General features: G+C 42.6%; 1 protein-coding gene and 1 pseudogene across 1 annotated transcript in view; both read left to right on the top strand.

Moving 5' to 3' along the window:
* Nucleotides 1-17,509, top strand: part of LOC129047687 (small ribosomal subunit protein eS24-like) — a 106,176-nt pseudogene extending 88,667 nt beyond the window's left edge.
* Nucleotides 1-22,069, top strand: part of LOC134761888 (chitobiosyldiphosphodolichol beta-mannosyltransferase-like) — a 966,630-nt gene that overhangs the window by 108,213 nt on the left and 836,348 nt on the right. The gene's annotated exons all lie outside the window — the stretch shown is intronic.

Below are 22,069 nucleotides of genomic sequence, written 5' to 3'. Positions count from 1 at the left end.
AAAACTGAAAAAATCAGCAGTGAAGCTCCCAGCCACATTTCTGCCAAATGATTTGGGGGAAAACAACAGAGGCACTCCTCAACTTTTCCTTCGCTGCACAAAGTGGGTTTGGCTGGAAATGCCAAATGTGCTTGTTGCTGGGATCTTTCCAATGAAAGCAAGCTGGGAGTCAACCTCCTGCAGCCGCAGGCCAGAAATGGGTTTAGACCAAACTATTAAAGTAACTCTGGTGCACATCTAAACATTTAACTCCCTCACAGCAATCCAGATTAATTTAATATGCTTTCTTAATGGCATTCTGCATTTCTCATTAAAGCCAATGAACGTCCATCTCTCTGTGATAAATTAGGGCAAAGAAAATTCATATATTTAGGGCATAGGGAAGGAGGAGTTTTTGGCTGTTAAAAAAAAAAAAGCACTACAAATTGCCTTTGAAAGTTTAGACATCTTCATCATAAACACAAACATTCCTCTACACAAAGGGACCTCAAGTAACCTTAAGCTGGAGGGCCCACTTGAGTATGTTTTTCTTCTCATTCTTTCTTACCTTCCCTCCAGCCCACAAAACCCACATTCAGTGACCAAGTCACGTGGGTTTTACCTCCTAAATCTTTCTCAGATCCGTTCACTGCTCAGCCACTCTCCTGACACCACCATAAACCAAGCCACCATCACCTCCAGCTGTTTGCAAATGCCTCCTGACTGGCTTCTGTCTTCCCCTGGCCCTGTGACAATCTGCACTCCTCACAGGGACCAAAGCAATCACTTCAGAAGGTGCATTCAAACTGATCACTCACTTTCAATGGCTCCCACTGCTCTGTGGGTTAACAACGATAAAAGCTCGGCCGGGCGTGGTGACACACACCTGTAATCCCAGCACTTTGGGAGGCCGAGGCAGGTGGATCACGACGTTAGGAGATCCAGACCATTCTCGCTAACACGGTGAAACCCCGTCTCTACTAAAAATATAAAAAAATTAGCCAGGCGTGGTGGCGGGTGCCTGTAGTCCCAGCTACTCGGGAGGCTGAGGCAGGAGAATGGCGTGAACCCGGGAGGCGGAGGTTGCAGTGAGCCGAGATCGTGCCACTGTACTCCAGCCCCGGCGACAGAGTGAGACTCCATCTCAAAACAAACAAACAAACAAAAACAATGATAAAAGCTCACCTTTACTGAGCACACACTATCTCAGTCCATCCCTACATTAGCCCTTGATTTCACCAGTAGGGAAGCTGGGACACAGAGTAGTTACGTGGGATGCCCAAGGTGGGACCACTCGTGTGAAGTTTCCACACCCTAATGTGAGACCCTCCATGACCTAGCCCCTCTCTTTCTCCAGCCTCATTTCCCGATTCTCTCGCTTGCCCTAGGAAGTCCCTTAAATCTGGCTGAGCACAGTGGCTCACACCTGTAATCCCAGCAATTTGGGATGCTGATGCTGCAGATTGACTCATCCTGCCTCCAGAGCTAGTGCTCACACTTACTACTGAGAGGCCTGAGGAAACGCCTGCCTACCCATCACCAGAACCTGCACACATCACCTGGAGAACTAGAGATCAGACTGCCACACACACCACCCAGGAGTCCAGTGGTGCACCTGCCCACCTGGCCCAGTGCTGCCACTGCCAGCAACCAAAGAAGCCACCTGGAGGCCCAGGGATCGGTCCACACAGACAGGCTATCATCAGTGCCCACATACACTGCCCATGGTCCCTGGTATTGACACACCTGGTCCACCACCACTACCACTGATGCTGAAGGACAAGACTTTCTGGCATCCCCATCCTCAGCAAAGCCTCACCACAGCCTCCAATAACAACTGCAGTCTGGCCAGGCATGGTGGCTCAGGCCTGTAATCCCAGCACTTTGAGAGGCCGAGGCAGGTAGATCATGAGGTCAGGAGTTCAAGACCAGCCTGACCAACATGGTGAAACCTCGTCTCTACTAAAAATACAAAAATTAGCTGGGCATGGTTGCACGTGCCTATAATCCCAGCTACTCAGGAGGCTGAGGCAGGAGAATTGCTGGAACCTGGGAGGCAGAGGTTGCAGTGAGCTGAGATTGTGTCACTGCACTCCAGCCTGGTGACAGAGCTAGACTCCATCTCAACAACCACACACACACAAAAAAACAAAAAAACCCCACTGCAGTCTAAGCCACTGAATGACTCACAGATACCACTCATGCCAATTACAGCTGAAGGAATCATATGCAGAATATACCACTGTACCCACCCAGAATCAAAGCCAAAGTTTGATATCCAATGAACATTGTAGATACAGCTATAAGAAAAGGTCTTTCCAATATAAAAGCCAATCCATAAAATTGGAAGAAATGACTGTTATGTCAGAGGCACAGATAGTCACATAAGGATGCAAGAAATATGAAAAAGGAAACATGACATCTCCAAAGAAACACAATAATTCTCCAGCAACAGATTCCAATGAAAAGAAAATCTATGAAATGCCTGAAAAAAATGCAGAATAATGTCATTAAAGAAACTCAGGGAGATACAAGAGAACACAGATAATGAATACAAAAAAATCAGGAAAACAATTCATGATCTGAATGAGAAATTCAACAGAGACAGCATAACAAAGAACCAAACACAAATCCTGGAAGAGAATAAATCATTGAAAGAAATATAAAAGATAATTGACAGCTTTAACAATAGACTAGATCAAGCAAAACAAAGAATTTCTGAATCTGAAGACTAGTCTTTTAAGATAATCCAGTCAGACAAAAAGAAAAAAGAATGAAACAAGGCTACATGACATATGGGACACATAGGTGACCAAAAACTGAAATTCTAGGAGTTCTGGATTGAGGTGAGATGGATAAAGGCATAGAAAACCTATTTAATGAAATAATAACTGAAAACTTCCTGAAAGCTTCCAAATACAGGAAGCTCAAAGATTACCAAATTAATACAACTCAAAAAGGTCTTCTCCAAGGCACATTATGGTAAAATTGTCAAAAGAGAAGGAGAAAATGCTAAAAATAGCAAGAGAAAAGCATCAAGTCACTTATAAAAGAATCTCCATCAGGCTAACAGGGGATTTCTCAGCAGAAACCTTACAGGCTAGGAGAAAAGGGGATGTATACTACAAGTAAAAAAAAAAAAAAAAAAAAAAAAAAATCCAAAAATACTATACCCAGCAAAGCTATCCTTCACACATGAAGGAGCCTGGCACAGTGGCTCACATCTGCAATTCCAGAGACTCAGAAGGCTGAGGCAGGAGGTTCGTTTGAGCCCAGGAGTTCAAGGCTGCAGTGAGCTATGATCATGCCACTGTACTCCAGCCTGGGTGAGAGAGTGAGACTCCATTGCTAAAAAAAATAAAAAATAAAAATAAAAGAGAAAAAAGTATTTCCCAGATAAGTAAAAGACTGTTTGTTTGTGTCTTGTTTGTTGTGGTCCTACAAGAAATGCTTAAGGGAGTCCTACACCGGGAAGCAAAAGAACAATATCTACCATCATGAAAATACATGAAAGTATAAAACTCATGGTAGCGCAGACACACAAAGAAGAAAAGATTCAAACATCACCGCTAAAGAAAACCACCAAACTGCAACCATAAATAATGAGAGAAAAAAGGAACAAAGGTGTATTAGTCTGTTTTCACACTGCTGATAAAGACATACCTGACTGAGACTGGACAATTTACAAAAGAAAGAGGTTTAATGGACTTACACTTCCACATAGCTGAGGAAGCCTCACAATCATGTTGGAAGGCAAGAAGAAGCAAGTCATGTCACACATGGATGGCAGCAGGCAAAGAGAGAACTTCTGCAGAGAAACTACCCTTTTTAAAACCATCAGACCTTGTGAGATGTATTCACTATCATGAGAACAGCATGGGAAAGACCCACCCCCATGACTCAATTACTTCCCACCAGGTCCCTCCCACAACATATGGGAATTCAAGATGAGATTTGGGTGGGGACATAACCAAACCATATCATTCTGCCCCTGTCCCTTCCCAAATCTCATATCCTCACATTTCAAAACCAATCATGCCTTCCCAACAGTCCCCCAAAGTCTTAACTAAGTTCAGCATTAACTCAAAAGTCCACAGTCCAAAGTCTCATGTGAGACAAGGCAAATCCCTTCTGTCTATGAGCATGTAAAATCAAAAACAAGTTAGTTACTTCCTAGATACAATGGGGGTATAGGCATTAGGTAAACACAGTCATTCCAAATGGCAGAAAATTGCCAAAACAAAGGGGCTACAGGCCCCATGCAAGCCCAAAATCCAGTGGGACAGTCAAATCTCAAAGCTCCAAAATGATCTCCTTTGACTCCATGTCTCACATGCAGGTCATGCTGATATAAGTTGTGGGCTCCCATGGCCTTGGGAGAAAAAAGGCCACAGCTCCACTCCTGTGGCTTTGTAGAGTATAACCCCCCTCCTGGCTCCTTTCATTGGCTGGCATTGAGTGTCTGCAGGTTTTCCAGGCACACAGTGCAAGCTGTCAGTGAATCCACCATTCTGGGGTCTGGAGGATGGTGGCCCTCTTCTCACAGCTCCACTAGTTGGCACTGCAGTAGGAACTCTATATGGGGGTTCTGACCCCACATTTCCCTTCCACACTGCCCTAGTAGAGGTTCTCCATGAGTGCCCTGCCCCTGCAGCAAACTCCTGCCTGGACATCGAGGCATTTCAATACATCCTCTGAAATCTAGGCAGCAGTTCCCAAACCTCAATTTTTGACTTCTGTGCACCTATAGGCTCAACACTATGTGGAAGCTGCTAAGGCTTGGGGCTTGCAACCTCTGAAGCCACAGCCCACGTTGTACCTTGGATCCTTTTAGCTGCAGCTGGAGTGACTAGGACTCAGGGACCCTCGGCTGCTCACAGCAGAGGGGCCCTGGGTCCAGACCACAAAACCATCTTTTCTTCCTAGGCCTCTGGGCCTTTGATGGGAGGGGCTGCCATGAAGACCTGTGACATGCCCTGGAGACATTTTCCCCATTGTCTTGGGGATTCACATTTGACTCCTCGTTACTTAAACTTCTGTAGCCAGATCGAATATTTCTTGAGAAAATAGGATTTTCTTTTCTATTGCATTGTCAGGCTGTGAATTTTCCAAACTTTCATGCTCTGCTTCCTTTATAAAACTGAGGGCCTTTAACAGCACCCAAGTCATCTCTTGAATGCTTTGCTGCTTAGAAATTTCTTCTACCAGATACCCTAAATCATCTCTCTCAAGTTCAAAATTCCACAAATCTCTACAGCAGGGGCAAAAAGCCACCAGTCTCTTTACTAAAACATAACAGGAGTCACCATTGTGCCAGTTCCCAACAAGTTCCTCATTTCCATCTGAGACAACCTAAGCCTAGACTTTATTGTCCATATAACCATCAGCATTTTGCGCAAGTCTCTAGGAAATCTCTTCCAAATTTTCCCACATTTTCCTGTCTCCTTCTGAGCCCTCCAAACTGTTCCAACCTCTGCCTGTTTCCCAGTTCCAAAGTCACTTCCACATATTCAGCTATCATTTAGCAACACCCCACTTCTGGTACCAATTTACTGTATTGGTCTGTTTTCACACAGCTGATAAAGACACATTCAAGACTGGGAAATTTACAAAAGAAAGAGGTTTAATGGTCTTACAGTTCTACATTTCTGGGGAGGCTTCAAAATCATTGCAGAAGTCAAGGAGAGACAAGTCACATCTTACAAGGATGGCAGCAGGCAAAGAGAGAGTTTGAGCAGGGAAACTCCTCCTTCTAAAACCATCAGATCTCACGAGACTTACTCACTATCAAAAGAATAGCATGGGAAATACCTGCCTCCATGATTCAACTACTTCCCACTGGGTCCCTCCCACAACACATGGGAATTCAAGATGAGATCTGAGTGGGGACACAGCCAAACCATATCAAAAGGATATACAAAATAACCAGAAAACAATGAACAAAATGACAGGAATAAGTCCTCACCTATCAATAATACTTCGAATATGGGTTAAATTACCTGCCTAAAAGATAGAGACAGGCTTAATGGATAAAAAATGACCCAACAACGTCTACAAGAAACTCACTTCACTTGTAAAGACACACACAGACTGAAAGTGAAGGGATTGAAAAAGATATACCACACAAACAGAAATCAAAAGTAATCAGGAGTAGCTAAACTTACATCAGATAAAACAGACTTTAAGCAAAAAACTGTAAGAAGGTCATTATATGGTAATAAAGGGATCAATTCACAACAAAGTATAACAATTCTAAATATGCATGCAAACAACACAAGCTTATCCAGACACACATAGCAAATATTATTAAATCTACAGGGAGAGATAGAGTCCAATACAATGATAGCTGAGAACTTCAATATCCTACTCTCAGCATTGGACAGTTCATCTAGACATAAAATCAAGAAAGAAACATTAGATTTAAGCTGCACTTTAGACCAAATGGACCTAACAGATATTTTCAGAATATTTCATCCAGCAGCAGCAGAATATGCAATCATCTCATCAACACATGGAACATTCTCCAGGATAGACCATATGTTAGGACACAGAACAAGGCTCAACAAAATTTTAAAAATTAAAATCATATCAAGTATCTTCTCAGACCACGATGGAATAAAACTTAAGAAGAAGAAGAAATTTGGAAACTGTACAAATACATGGACATTAAACATGCTATTGAATGATCATTGGGTCAATGAAGAAATTAAGATGGACCTCAAAAATGTTTTTTAAACAGAAAATGGAAACACATCTTGCAAAACCTATGGGATACAGCAAAAGCAGTACTAAGAAGAAAGTTTATAGCAATAAATTCGCACACCAAAAAAGTAGAAAGATTTCAAATAAACAACCTAACGATGCACCTCAAGGAACTCAAAAGCAAGAACAAACCAAACACAAAATTAGTAGAAAGAAAAAATAAATAACATAGCAGAACCAAATGCAACAGAGATAAAAAAGAAATGCAAAGAATCAACAAGATAAAAGTTGGTTTTTTGAAAAGTTAAGCAAAATTGATAAACCACTAGTGAGGCTAACCAAAAAAAAAAAAAAAAAAAAAGGAGATCCAAATAAATACAATCAGAAATGAAAAAGGAGACATTACAACTGTTACCAAAGAAATAGAAAGGATCACTAGAGGCTACTATGAACAACCATAGGCTAACAAATTGGAAAACCTAGAGGAAAGGGATAAATTCCCAGACATACACAGCCTACAAAGATTGAACTAGGAAGAAACAGAAAACCTGAACTGACCCAAAATGAATAGCAGGTTTGAATCAGTAACAAAAAGTCTCCCAAAAGAGAAAGGCCCTAGACTAGAGTTTTATGCTGATTTCTACCAAATTTATAAAGAAAAACAAACACCAATTCTTCTCAAACTATTCCCAAAAATTGAAGAGGGGGGAATTCTTCCTAACTCATTGTATAAGGCCAGCATTACCCTGATATCCAATCAAGACAAGGACACAACAAAAAGAGAAAACTACAGGCCAATATTCCTAATGAACATAGATGGTAAAATTCTCAGCATAATACTACCAAGCTAAATCTAATGATGAATGAAAAAGATAATATACCATGATTAAGAGGGATTTATCCCAGCAATGCAAAGATGGCTCAACATACACAAATCAATACACGTGATACATCACATCAACAAGATGAATGGCAAAAACTATCTGATCATCTCAGCAGATGCAGAAAAATCCCTCAGTAAATCTTACCATTCCTTCATGATGAAAACTCTCAACAAATTATGTATAGAAGGAACACTTCAACATAAGAAAAGGCATATATGACAAATCTACAGCTAACATCCTACCCACTGGGAAAAATTGAAAAGCCTTTCCTCTAAGAACTGGAACAAGACAAGGATGCCCACTTTCACCACTCTTATTCAACACAGTATGGGACATCCAAGCCAGAGTAATCAGACAAGATAAAGAAATAAAAGGCATCCAAAATGGACAAGAGGAAGTCAAATTGTCTCACTTTGCAGATGACATAATCTTATACTTGTAAACAGAAAAACCTAAAGACTCCACCAAAAAATTCTTCAAATGGATAAATTAGGCTGGGCGTGGTAGCTCATGCCTGTAATCCCAGCACTTTTGGAGGCCAAGGTGGGTGGATCACATGAGGTTGGGTGTTTGAGACCAGCCAAGCCAACAAGGTGAAACCCTGTCTCTACTAAAAATACAATTAGCCAGGCATGGTGGTAGGTGCCTGTAATCCCAGCTACTTGGGAGGCTGAAGCAAGAGAATCCCTTGAAACTGAGAGGTGGAGGTTGCAGTGAGCCAAGATTGCACCACTGCACTCCAGCCTGGGCAACAGAGTGAGACTCTATCTCAAAAAATAAAAAATAAAAAATAAAAAATAAATTAAAAAACGGATGTATAATTCAGTAAAGCTTCAGGACACAAAACCAACAGACAAAAATCAGTAATGTTTCTATATACCAGTAACAAACCAGCTAAAATAGAAATCAAGGAAGAAATTCTATTTACAATAGCTACAGAAATAAAATACCTAGGAATAAAATTAACCAAGGATGGGGGATAAAAAACCCAAAAAACCTCTACAATGAAAACCACAAAACACTGATAAAATAAATTGAGAAAGACACAAACAAATGGAAAGGCATCTCATGTTCGTGGGCTGGAATAACTAATACTGTTAAAATGACCATACTACCCGAAGCAATCTAGAGATTCAGTATAATCCCTATCAATTATATTCTTCACAGAAACAGGAAAAAAAAAACCCTGAAATTCACATGGAACCACAGAAGACCCCAAATAGCCAAAGCAATACTGAGCAAAAAGAACAAAGCTAGAAGCCTCACACTACCTGATTTAAAAATATACTGCAAAGAGACCGGGCGCGGTGGCTCAAGCCTATAATCGCATCACTTTGGGAGGCCGATGTGGGCAGATCACAAGGTGAGGATTTCGAGACCAGCCTGGCCAACATGGTGAAACCCTGTCTCTACTAAAAAAATACAAAAATTAGCCAGGCCTGGGTGCAGGTGCCTATAATCCCAGCTACTCGGGAGGCTGAGGCAGGAGAGTAATTTGAACCTGGGAGGCAGAGGTTGCAGTGAGCCAAGATTGTGCCACTGCACTCCAGCCTGGGTGACAGAGCAAGACTTCATCTCAAAAAAAAAAATACAGAAAATAACAAGTGTTGGTGAGGATGCAGAGAAACTAGAACCTTCATACACTGCTGGTAGGAATTAAAATGGTGTAGCCACTGCTAGAAACAGTTTGACAACTTCCCAAACAATTCTACATCGACTTGCCAAATGACCCAGCAATTGTACTCCTAGGTATAGGCCCAACTTGGGCTCTTTTAATCTATGGAAAATGAACTATGGGTACTTGGCAAGAACAAAGAGGGAGAGAGGCAGAAATGCTGCCATGAGGACACATTGATTGGTCTCTAGTACACAGGGCTCCTAATGCAAACGGTCTCTAAATGACTTCATCAGTTGCTCATAAAAAAATCACCCTCTGCTCCAATCGTGGCAGAAATGTGGATTGGACTTGGAGAGCCACGGCAAGACTGACTGCTAAACTTTATGAATGATGAGGGGAGTTGCACGTATAATCTTGACTGTACTAGATTTTTTATTTTATCCACTGTCTTTGAAAACCTAACTCTTGACTAAGAACTGACTTTCCTGTACTTGTTGTTGACTCTAAGTAAATTTCCAATTCCACATAGTCCAAAGATGATGTGCTGAAAAATCTCTCAAAAGAAAAATGCTAAGAATACAGGGGCATAGTTATACGGCAAATTTTGCAGAATTAACACAAATTGCACTTGTAGGTATGAAGCACAAAACATTTTCATGGGTAAAGAAAAAAGTGTTCTTCATTCTAGTAGAGGCTGCAGGATGAAGCCGATCAAGGTGCTTGCCCAGCCAGACCTTGGGCTCTTACCAAATTTGTGTTAGAGTCAACTCTGATGGAGTCTGTATCTCAGTCATCTTTTTTTTTTTGACATGGAATCTCGGTCTGTCTCCCAGGCTGGAATGCAGCGGTGTGAGCTCAGCTCACTGCAACATCTGCCTCCTGGGTTCAAGCGATTCTCCTGCCTCAGCTTCCCAAGTAGCTGGGACTACATGTGCGTGCCACCATGCCGGGTTAATTTTTGTAATTTTAGTAAAGACGTTTCATCATGTTGGCCAGGCTGTGCTCAAACTGCTGACCTCAAGTGATCCGCCTGTCTTGGCCTCCCAAAATGCTGGGATTACAGGAATGAGTCACCTTGTCCGACCTCAGTCATCTTTTCATCCTCCACACCTGGCAAGTTCTAGCCACACTGTGGTTCCATACAAGTTTGGTGAATAAATAGGAGACAGATAGAAAGTGGGAACTCTGGAAGTAGAGAAGATTCCAGAAATTGTGCATATTTCCCAGAGACTGTGGCCAAATTCCTCAGTCCTGCCAGAGTTTCTCTATCTCAACTCAAACCTTATGTGGGGGCCCAGGCGCAGTGGCTCACACCTGTAATCCCAACACTTTAGGAGGCTGAGGTGGGCAGATCACTTGAGGCCAGGAGTTTGAGCCCAGCCTGGTCAACATGGTGAAACCCTGTCTCCACTAAAAATACAAAAATTAACCAGGCATGGTGGTATGCACCTGTAGTCCCAGCTACTCAGGGGGCTGAGGCACAAGCATTGCTTGAACCCAGGAGGCGGAGGTTGCAGTGAGTCAAGATTATGTCACTGTAATCTAGCCTGGGCAATAAAGCAAGACTGTCTCAAAAGAAAAAAAAAAAAAAACCCTTATGTGTGGACCTTGTTACAGAATTAATGTTTATATGGACAATATGTACATGGGTGTATGTTAAGAGCATGAGTCATCCACAAGATTTTAGCAAAGTCCATTTAGAAAGCCGAATGCTTTGGGCTTCCACTTGCCTTGCTGCCTCTGTCTTCAGAGGAGGCTTCATCCTTCCATGTAACCAGCAAATCCTTTATGCAGAGATGTACACAACACACTCCTATCCTTGGCTATGATGCCTTGAAGGGCTACTCTTGGTGGCCCCTGGTGCTCATTTCAGAGTAGTTCAAATTAAGTTGATCAGCTTTCATGCCAATCACTCTACAAATCACTCCTATTATGACCAATTTTCTAAATGCTCTATTGAATTATTACTTAAAGAAGTGTGCACATAGAAGAGGTCAACACAGTACTTTTCTTACAAACTGAACATACTGGCCAGGCGTAGTGGCTCATACCTGTCATCCTGGCACTTTGGGAGGCTGAGGTGAGCAGATTGCTTGAGCCCAGGAGGTCGAGACCAGCCTGAGCAACATAGTGAGATGCCCCTCTCTACAAAAAATAAATAAATACAAAAATTAGGCAACAGTGGTGGCACATGCCTGTAGTTCTAGCTACTCTGGAGGGCTGAGGTGGGAGGACTGCTTGAGCCCAGGAGGCAGAGGCTGCAGTGAGCCATGATGGTGCCACTGTGCTCCAGCCTGGGTGACAGAGCAAGATCCTGCCTCAAAAACAAACAAACAAAAAAACAAAAACAAAAAAAACACATCTCCATTTTACCGATATACTATTCAAGAAACAAAATATTACAGCCCCTTCCAGGATATTCCTGGGGTCTCTTCCATTTCTACTGATCCCTGACTACCAACAGCCTCCATCTATTTCACATGACATTGTACTTTATGAGAGCAGCAGTTCTCAGATGGGGGTTATTTTGCCCCCTAGGGACATTAGGCCATATCTGGAGACACTGGGGGTTGTCTCTACTTGGGGGGAGTTGTGTTACTGCATCCAGTGAGTCCTGGGATTCAGGGATGCCCCTCAACATCCTAAAATGCACAGGGAACCCCCTCACATACAACAGAGAAATTGCTGAGCCGAAATGTCAGCTGCGTCACAGCTGAAACCTTGACATACACAGAATCACACAGTATCTGCTCTTTCTTGCTCAGGATCTCTTTCATTCTAAACATTTCATAGGAAACAGAAATGTCATTTGGAGGCAGGTAGAGCCCAAAACAAAGACAATCCAGAGTTTTTTTTTAATCAGCCTGGTGCCTTTAGAGCTAGGATTTGGTTTCCATTCTTTCTGTCTCATTTTCAAGTGATTTTTCTTCAAATGGCATCTGCTGGGCTCAAGACCTGGAGATCCCCACAAAGTTGAGATTCACATGGGAATTTTGTGCACACCCACACAGGTATACACTGCCATTTATATGCAGACATCCACCCACAGATACACACATCTGGAGACCAAGACAGAAAGCAAACTCCACCATAAAAGCACAGTCCCCCGAACAGGAGAAATGCACCATTCACTCCAGGGAGATACCTATTTGTTTAATTCAAACTCTGATAGTCAGGCTGTTGCCAAGCCCAGCTCTGAAAGTCTTCACCTCTAGGAAAGAGAGATGGATTTTTTCTTTACTCAAGAATATAGATCTAAAAAAAAAACAAACAAACACTTCTGCATCTCAAAGCAGACTCTACCTCCTGAGCTACACATATTGATCAGCATTTTATTGTGAATTTTCTTTTATTTGAACTGGAGAAAAATATAACCTAATTATGTTCTTAGTGACAGCTTGGAATAAGTCACACTAAATCCAATTCTCTGGGTTCTCGTGATTAAGGTGTTTAATTTGGAGGAAAGTAAAGCAAAAGCATTGGTCGTGTTTTAAGATAATTAGTAAAGAATATATCTAAGGGGTTCAAGTATCACTGTAGCAAGAAGCTCATTCTGCAGTAAAAGGGGGATTCTGCCACTAGGATTGAGTTAGGGTGGTTCATGGCTGCACCATTTTATCAACGTCTCTTCAAGAGTCCATGGAATGTGGAATGGGAAAGACTGAAATAGTCCAAGTCTTGGCTAAGCTTCTATGAAAGAGTGTTAGGAGGTGATAAAATAATGTGGTCTTTACAGACATCCCACACTGTAGTTCTCTAAGCTACAGATTCTCAGATTTTTCTATTTTATAAACCAGTAAAAATATTTTTTTAATTTGTGAACCAACATAAGGTTGCTATTTTTTTTCTTTTTGGGAAGAAGGAACTTTTTTAAACTATGAGTTACACACACATACACACACACAGAAATTCCACCATGATTGGTCAGAATACGTTAGGTTTTGCTGCAATAACAAACAACTCCTAAATCTTAGTAACTTCAAACATCAGAAGTTGTTTTTCTCACTCATGCTACATCTGCAGAGAGGTGTGGGGTGCTCTGTTTTCCATCAAACTTGCCCTAAGACTAAGGTTAATGGGGGTTGCATTACCTCAAGTATCACCAACCAGGGAACAGAGGCAGAAGAAAGCTAGAGAGCCTTGTACTAAGAATTAAATGCTCCAGGCTAGAAGTCTCACACTGCACCTCTGCCCACAGCCTCTTGGCCAGTACTAGCCACATCCCCTCCCCTACCACAGGGCAATGCATGAAGACAGGAGAACTGGATACATTACAAATTTCTACCCCATGGCATTTCATAAAAGAGAAAAAAATGCAAATACAAAAATGTTTTAATAGAATAGAATATGTACATTTTTAGAATAAAGAATGATCCTCCAAAAAGGACAGCTGGTGGTCTTTCACCAATGGGCACATTTCTGTGACATTTTCTCTGTTTTTCCATTTTATCCTTGACCTATGAACATTTTATACAGATGGTCCAAAGAACACCATTTGGGGACTACTGCTCTAATCAGGTGATGAAAACAGCTCCAAGAACAGAGCACAGTCTCCTTAGCAAAGACGCAGCAGGGCCAGGGTGACCACGTTCTCACCGTCAATGTGCAGACATCCACCTGCAGCATCCTCACATCCCCACATCAAACAGTGGCTCTTTATAGATTGATTCTAATGCCCTTTGATCTTCACAATCACTGTAAAGCTCTCTGGCCCCAAGATCTAACATCACCACTCTAGCTACATCCTGCAACTGTTCACCCCTCCTGCCTCCTCATCTCTCAATACTTCTCTTCACAACCTCATGTTTCCTTCTTGCTTTACCTTCCTGCTCAGCCTGGGCCTTACAGTCACCTTCCTCTTGTAATGTGCTCCTAAACTCGTTCTTCCCTGCCTTCAACCACACCCACCTGGAAAGTCTCCATACCCCATTGATCACTTGCCTTGCAACTGCCCAAGGGCTGCTGAATGATACTGGAAAGAATCACAACATGGATCTGGTAGTTCCACTAAATAAACTCACCATCCAACTCTAGGGTAGACTTCACTTCTGTTCAGCGTATTTTTAAGCATCAAAAATAAATTCCAAACCATATTTGCCAGAACAATTGACTTTAAACCTCTTCTGTATCTCAAAGCCCCCTAAACCCATCCCTAGGGGTTTCAGAGCCCAGAGTTGAGTTCTCTCAACTCACTTCCATCTCACCCCTAGATCACTGTGTCTTGAACCTCTTCCTCTGCCTTTCCCATCTTATAAGGAGAAGCATCCTTCTCCTTTCCCAAGCTACCTTCTCCACTTGTGCCTCATTTGAGACCTCCCTTTATCACCCGTTCCCTTGGAACTCCCCTGACTCACCACCTTCACTTGTCCTTTCACTCATAAATATTTTGCACCATGTATGTGCCAGGCATTTAACATATAATCATGCTTAAGTCTCCATATGCTAACAAGAAAAACCTTGATTATCCCTGCTATGCCCTCAAGTCATTACCCTCCCCGCTACCTTCCTGTGTTCCCAAACTTCGTTGATCTTCATCAATCCCTCTGATGCAGATGACTCCGAAGTTTGCATCCTATTAGGTTGGTGCAAAAGTAATTGCGGATTTTGCTATTAAAAGTAATGGCAAAAAGAGCAATTATTTTTGTACCAGCCTAGTATCTTTTCTCCTTCTACCAAACTTTGTCCCTGAGCCACCTCATCACCTATAACTACCTCCTCCATGCAGTTGATTCCCAGATCTGTATTATTCTACTGAAAGTCCACTCCCCAACTTCCTTGGCTAGAATAGCAGAAGGCCAATTAGAATTCATGCTACCACTTTACCACCACCACCACCACCACCACCACCACCGTCGCCCTGCCATTGTTAGCAAAACCATCTCTTGTGTGGAGCTCAAAGGTTTGTAATCCCCCACTCCCCAGAAAGATAACTTTAGACTCAGCCTACAAGTAAAGATCCTCCGGATATGGCCTCTACTACCCTCCAACCCATGTCCCCAGTGCATCCCTTTCATGCCCCCTTCAGTGGAGTTAAAATGGAGTGAGTGTTTTTCTTTTCACATACTCCTGGTGTTCTTCCACAAATACAGTTTTCACCTCTTGAATATTTTCAAAGATTCTCCATGCCACACACAGTGAAATCCAAACTTCCCATCAGGACGCCAGTCTTCCCAAACCCTCTTTGCACTTTTCTGCCTCCATGCTTTTCCTTGGGTCGTCCTCTTCTCTAATATAACCTTGTACATTACTCTAGCTTCTCCGGAGAAACAGCAGAGAGATAGAGGTAGAGCTATACACATAGAGAGAGACAGATTGGTTAGTTGTAAGGGATGGCTCACATGGTTATGGAGGCTAAGGAGTCCTGGAGTCTGCAGCCAACAAGCTGGAGAACCAGGACAGCCAATGATATAGTTCCAACTCGAGTCCACATCGAAAGTCAGGAGAAGATTGATGTCCCAGCTCAAATATAATCAGGTAAAGACAGCAAATTCTCTGTGAATCTACCTTTTTGTTTTGTTCAGGCCTTCAGTGGATTGGATGAGGCTCACCCACATTGGGGAGGACAATCTGCTTTATTCAGTCTACCAACTAAATGTTATCCTCATCCAGAATACCTCAGAGACACACCCAGAATAATGTGTAGCCAAATATCTGGGCACCCCACAACCCAGTCAAATTGATACATAGCATCAACCCTCATGCCTCGCTTCTACTCTCTCCCCATTACTGCATGGCCAAATCCTTCCCTTATTACAAGGCTTAGTTCAAATGTCGCCTCTTAACTAAGCCTTCCCTGCCAACCCCAAATATTAATAGAATTGCTTTCTCCCTTCGCTCATGTCTCAAACTACGTTGTGTGTTTCTCTTTTGCTGTATTTATTATAAACTCCCTAATAAATCAAGGCAGTGATTCCCAGACAAATTATCAAAAGAGTATAAAAGAAGTTATCTTTGAGTGTGAAATAGCTCATGGAATATAGCACATGGCCTCTTCATGAAGAAACTACTGGGAGAGAAGAAGACAAGATGGAAGAGGCCAGGGAAAGGGGGTTAGTAGAAAGCACAATGAGGCTGGGCTCATACGGTGGCTCACACCTCTAATCCCAGCACTTTGGGAGGCTAAAGCCGGTGGATCATGAGGTCAGGAGATCGAGACCATTCTGGCTAACACGGTGAAACCCTGTCTCTACTAAAAGTACAAAAAAGTTAGCCAGGCATGGAGGTGGGTGCCTGTACTCCCAGCTACTCGGGAGGCTGAGGCAGGAGAATGGTGTGAACCCGGGAGGCAGAACTTGCAGTGAGCCGAGATCGCGCCACTGCACTCAAGCCTGGGTGACACAGCAAGACTCCATCTCAAAAAAAAAAAAGAAAGCACAATGAAATAAGTCAGTAGATGGATGCCTATAATTTCTAAAGGAAATAGAGTATAATCCAAGAATTTTATAGCCAGCTAAATTATTGCCCAATCGAAATAGGCAAAAGACACTAACACATGTTCAAGAACTTAGAGAATACAGTATTTCTGAGCTCTTTAAAAAAAAAAAAGCCTTCATAATAAAATTTAGTCAGCCAAGAATTAAAAAACAAGTAGCTTGTGAATTGAATGACCATGACAAAAGGCTAGTGATGAGAGGTGAATCCATTTAAAAATAGGACTATGATTGCAGAACAGAAAGAAAAGGTGGTCAACCTTAACAACATAAAACAACCTAAAAATAACTAATTTCCAGGGGTAAAGGGAGGGACTGTAGGAAATAGAAGTGGTAATGCCCTTTATTAAGTCAATTAATCAGCTCTAACATTGAAACGTGGTTTTAAATATATAACTTCTTGTTTATTTTCCTCCCTAACTACCTGAGGATCAACCACCATGATGAATGACACAGTAACTATCTGGACCAGGAAGTTCATGACAAATGGACCGCTCCAGAGGAAACAAATGGTCACCAATGTCCTTCACCCCGGGAAGGCAACAAAATGTACAAGACCACAGTGGATGTCATCTTCATATTAATACTTGGACTCAGAACCCATTTTGGTGGTGGTTAAACAATGGGCTTTGGCATGCTATCGGGTTCTTTGAATTATGCAAAGAAAAATGAACTCAAACATAGACTTGCAAGACACGGCTGGCATGAGAAGAAGACGACCTCAAGAAAACAGCAAAAGGAATGCAAGGGCAGAATGAAGTCAAGAGACTGCAAAGGCCAATGTCAGTTCTGGCAAAAAGCAAAAGGAGTAAAGATTTTGCAATGCCTTTATTTGCAGTGACTGTACAAATTTTTCATGAGATGGTCAATCAACTGTAAAGACTTCTACATATATATAAAACATCTTAATGTTTTTCATCATCTTTGATTTCTTAGATGTTCTAGAAACTGATTTTCGGTAAGAAAAAAACTACGTTTATCTGAGTTGACCAGTTCCTTCAGTTTCACTTCCATTTCTTTTTCTTCTGATAAATTTACACAGCATTCAATTTGCTACTTCTTATTTTTAAGATCTCATTTTGTGTGATCAGAAGTGTCTGTTCATGTCTCTAGCCATCTTTGTGCATAGCGAGGAATGCTGTTCACTTAATATTAAGGAGGTTTATTTCTTGAGGTCGTGAGATTTGACGTGACTTCTCTCCCTTTTTGTACTTTTCAGTATCCATTAATTTTTTTGAGACGATGTCACCAATGTCCTTCATATTAATATTTGGACTCAGAACCCATTTTGGTGGTGGTTAAACAATCATCACCCACATTGGAGTGCACTGGTACGATCTCAGCTCACCAAACCTCCGCCTCCCAGGCTTAAGCGATTCTCCTGCCTCAGCCTCCCCCGTAGCTGGGATTACAGGCACGCACCACTACCGCCTGGCTAATTTTTGTATTTTTAGTAGAGATGGGGTTTCACCTTGTTGGCCAGGCTGGTCTTGAACTCCTGACCTCAAATGATTCACCCGCCTTGGCCTCCCAAAGTGCTAGGATTACAGGCGTGAGCCACCGCGCCCAGGCTTTTCTGTATTAAAATTTTTAAAACACAACATTTAAAATAATCAAGTCATTCTTTTTGAATCTACTTTGTATTATAGGTATCCAAATACTCACCTATTCTCTCTTATGTGATGACAAACTTGTTGAAATGTCATTTCATTTTGTGGCTCCAGCCCCAGGGATTCTGACTCTGATTCTAAAGGGTCTGCAAGCAGAGCGAGCAAGCCGCCTCGATGATTTTCTCACAGGTGTGTTAAGGGCAGGAGTTTGAGACACCCTGATGCAAAAGAACGAACCCTCAAGGAAGTTGGCCGTACATGTATTATCCTTCCTAGCACTGGAAATGACAGAAAGATTATCCAATCACTACCACTCATAGCACCTGATTATATGTGTATGAGGAATTCAAAAATGGTTTGATCAAGGCTGAAGACCTAAAAAGAGGCTCTTCTCTCGGACGCCAAGTACCCATCTCATGCGTGGTTGAGTTAGTAGAAACTGAGGATGATGCTTCTTCCTCCAGCATTGGTATCCCATGGATTTTGTTCAGTAGATGAAGTACCTCCAACCCCCAACATCCCCAAGCTCAATCCCAGTTTCCTCACATACACTTTTTTTTTTTTTTGAGATGGAGTCTCGCTCCGTCACCCAGGCTGGAGTGCAGTGCAGTGGTGCAACCTCAGCTCACTGCAACCTACACCTCCCAGGTTCAAGTGAATCTCCTGCCTCAGCCTCCCGAGTAACTTGGATTATAGGCATGCACCATCATGCCTGGCTAATTTTTGTATTTTTAGTACAGACAGGGTTTCACCATGTTGGCCAGGCTGGTCTTAAACTCCTGGCCTCAAGTGATCGCACCATCTCAGCCTTCCAAATACTAAGATTACAGGTTTGAGCCACCGTGCCCAGCTTCCTCACTTACACTTTTACAGAAGATCTGATCATACCCACTCCGCAGAAGTAAGAATGACCCCCACGTGGTGTTAAACGGGAGTGAAAGCTTGAGTTCAATCAACTGAGGGTGACAAAGAAACATTTCCCCCAAAATGCTTTTGGCAGCTCTGCTGATCCATAACATGGCTCCATTTCAGGGCAACACCTCCACTTAAGCTGCACTGGCTTCCACTAGAGTAAATCACATTAACTCACCGTAAACATAACTGAAGTGCAAAAAGATTCGTTTTAAAATGATTTTTGTCTCTCACTTACCAACACACGCTGACCTCCCTAGAGCCTGACTCCATTCAGCACCTGTTACACTAAGCACCCACTGAAAGCTCAGCTCATGAGCTGAGATGACCCAGACATCAAGGAGTTTACAATCCAGGGGAAGAACAGACCTGAATACAAGTGATGACAATACAAGATGGAGTCAAAGAGCCCAACCGGAAGTTTCAGCAGAATAGCACCAAAGACTAGTTCCCAACCCAGCTCCCAGAGCCAGAGCCAGAGCCTGGCTGGCTGCATGAGATCAGCTGGGAGGTTTGCAAACATAGGTCCTAGCTGAGCCCCTAATCATCAGACTGGGAGTCACTGGGAGTGAGTTCCAGGAATTGGTTTAATAAGCACCCACACACATGATTCTGATGTTCCTAAGGGTTGTAGAGACATGGAACTATGGAAAACATTTAAAAAAAGGCACTAAATAAATCTATAAATATTCACTACCATCCCAGGCATCATGAGGACGCTCCACGTGCACTATTTACAATACTTAGAATAACCTGCAAGGGAAGCATTCATTCATGACGATGGGCTTTATCGGGATCAGAGCCAGCCCTGGGAATGCTTGAACCTGCGCTGAAGGTCACCCCCTCCTCCCCACAGGAGGGGGCTCACATTAAGGAGCAGGGGCCAGACGGAAAATGGAGTGTCGTTTTATTATGAGACCACAGTGAGAGACTTTTTTTTTCCAGAGTCTCATTCTTGCCACCCAGGCTGGTGTGCAGTGGTGCAATCTCAGCTCACTGCAACTTCCACTTCCCGGGTTCAAGCGATTCTCCTGCCTCAGCCTCCCGAGTAGCTGGGACTATAGGTGCACGCCACCACACCTGGCTAATTTATGTATTTTTAATAGAGACAGGGTTTCACCATGTTGGTCAGGATGGTCTTAAGCTCTTGACCTCACGATCTGCCAACCTTGGCCTCCCAAAGTGCTGGGATTACAAGTGTAAGCCATCACGCCTAGCCTGAGACTTTCAAGTAAAGCCACAATGGACCACAGAGCTTAGACATCAGGGCTAATATGGAATCTCTGTCATTAAATCTTGAGATCTTATTATCTTTGCTCAAAGAAAAAATAATCACAATTGACATTTTGAGGACAAGACATCTGAGTGTAAACTTGATCTTAGAGGATATTAAGGAATTACTGGTAATTTGATTCGGTATGACAATGGTCATATAAAGAATGCCCTCATGTTTTTAGAGGGAAAGTAAATTACGTAGGGGTGAATATCATGATGCAATGACATAACTACTGTAAACTATTTTTTAAATACTTCAGAAAAACAAATGGAGTAAGTATTGGAAACGTTAATAGTTTTTAAACCTATGTGATGGGTATATGATAGCTCATTAAACCAGTCTCTCTATTTTTATGTATATTGAAAATTTTTCATAATAATAATAATAAAAAAAAACCTTGGCCAGGCACAGCATCTCATGCCTGTAATCCCAGCACTTTGGAAGGCTGAGGTGGATGGAGGACTGCTTGAGCCCAGGAGTTTGAGACCGGCCTAGGCAACATGGTGAAACCTCATCTCCACAAAAAATAGACAAATTAGTCAGGCATGGTGGTGTGCACCTGCAGTCCCAGCTACTCAGGAGGCTGAGGTGGGAGGATCACCTGAGCCCAGAAGGTCAAGGCTGCAGTGAGCCAAGGTCATGCCACTGCACTCCAGACTGGGCGACAGACCCTGTCTCAAACAAACAAACCAGCAAACAAAAACCCTCTTGATCCCATTTCCCAGAAAAATGATTTTTTTGAGATCTTACCATCTCCTGGCTTGGTGCAGAGTCCAGGAAATCAAGACAAAGTACAGCACACAAGGAATAAGGAGGGAGGGAAACCTGGGGGAGGCTGACACTGTGGACTCTCCCAGCTCAGTCGACCCATGCACCTTTCTTCATGGAAGAAAGGGAAGAAGATGAGTCATGCCTTTAACACACAGTGACCTTCCTCACTAGTAAATGTGCCTCCAGAAGTGTCCAAGAACTCAGCGCCAGAGCCAGGCTGGCTGCATGAGAATCACCAGGGAACTTTTGCAAACATAGGCCCCTACTGGGTCCAAATGTATTCATCTCTTGAAGAGGAGGAGAGAGGCAGAACAAGGAAAATGATGGGAAGAAACCAGGCTTGTGCACAGGAGGATGCTGGGACTCCTCCTGAACGTTTAGTGCAATGCATCCTATTTTACAAGGTCACAGAAGCTCAGAGAGGTAAAGCTGCCCAAGTTCTCATAGTTTGTAACTCGCAAAACCTGCCCAAATCTCTGTCTCTAGAGATATTTCCACTTGCTTCAACTCTGGAGCTGTCTTGGTTGTAAAGATGACAGATTCCACTCACCACTCACTTTTGTTTGCAGATATTGCCTAAGGTCCCTTGTGAATATTTAGATCAGGGCTTTTTTTTGAGTTTTTTGTTTGTTTCTTGTTTTTTTTTACAAAGCAATCTTGTGGAAAGAACCCAAAGTGGCTCCCCCATTTAAGACCCTGTAAACAGGGAGACCAGAGTCTGGAGTCCTAGTCTGGTTTCCACACCTTCCTTAGATTTCCCTGTGTGTAAAATCCAACAACAATCTTTGACAAATTGCCTCCCCTAGAGGAGAGATGGAGGAAGTGTTAACTTTGTTTTTTTTTCTTTTTTTTTCTTTTTTCAGACAGAGCCTCGCTCTGTCACTCAG

Source organism: Pongo abelii, chromosome 7 (genome assembly GCF_028885655.2).
Source record: "Pongo abelii isolate AG06213 chromosome 7, NHGRI_mPonAbe1-v2.0_pri, whole genome shotgun sequence".
NCBI classification, from domain to species: domain Eukaryota; kingdom Metazoa; phylum Chordata; class Mammalia; order Primates; family Hominidae; genus Pongo; species Pongo abelii.
Note: the sequence above shows the minus strand (reverse complement) of the source record. Positions and strands in the feature narration are given on the sequence as shown.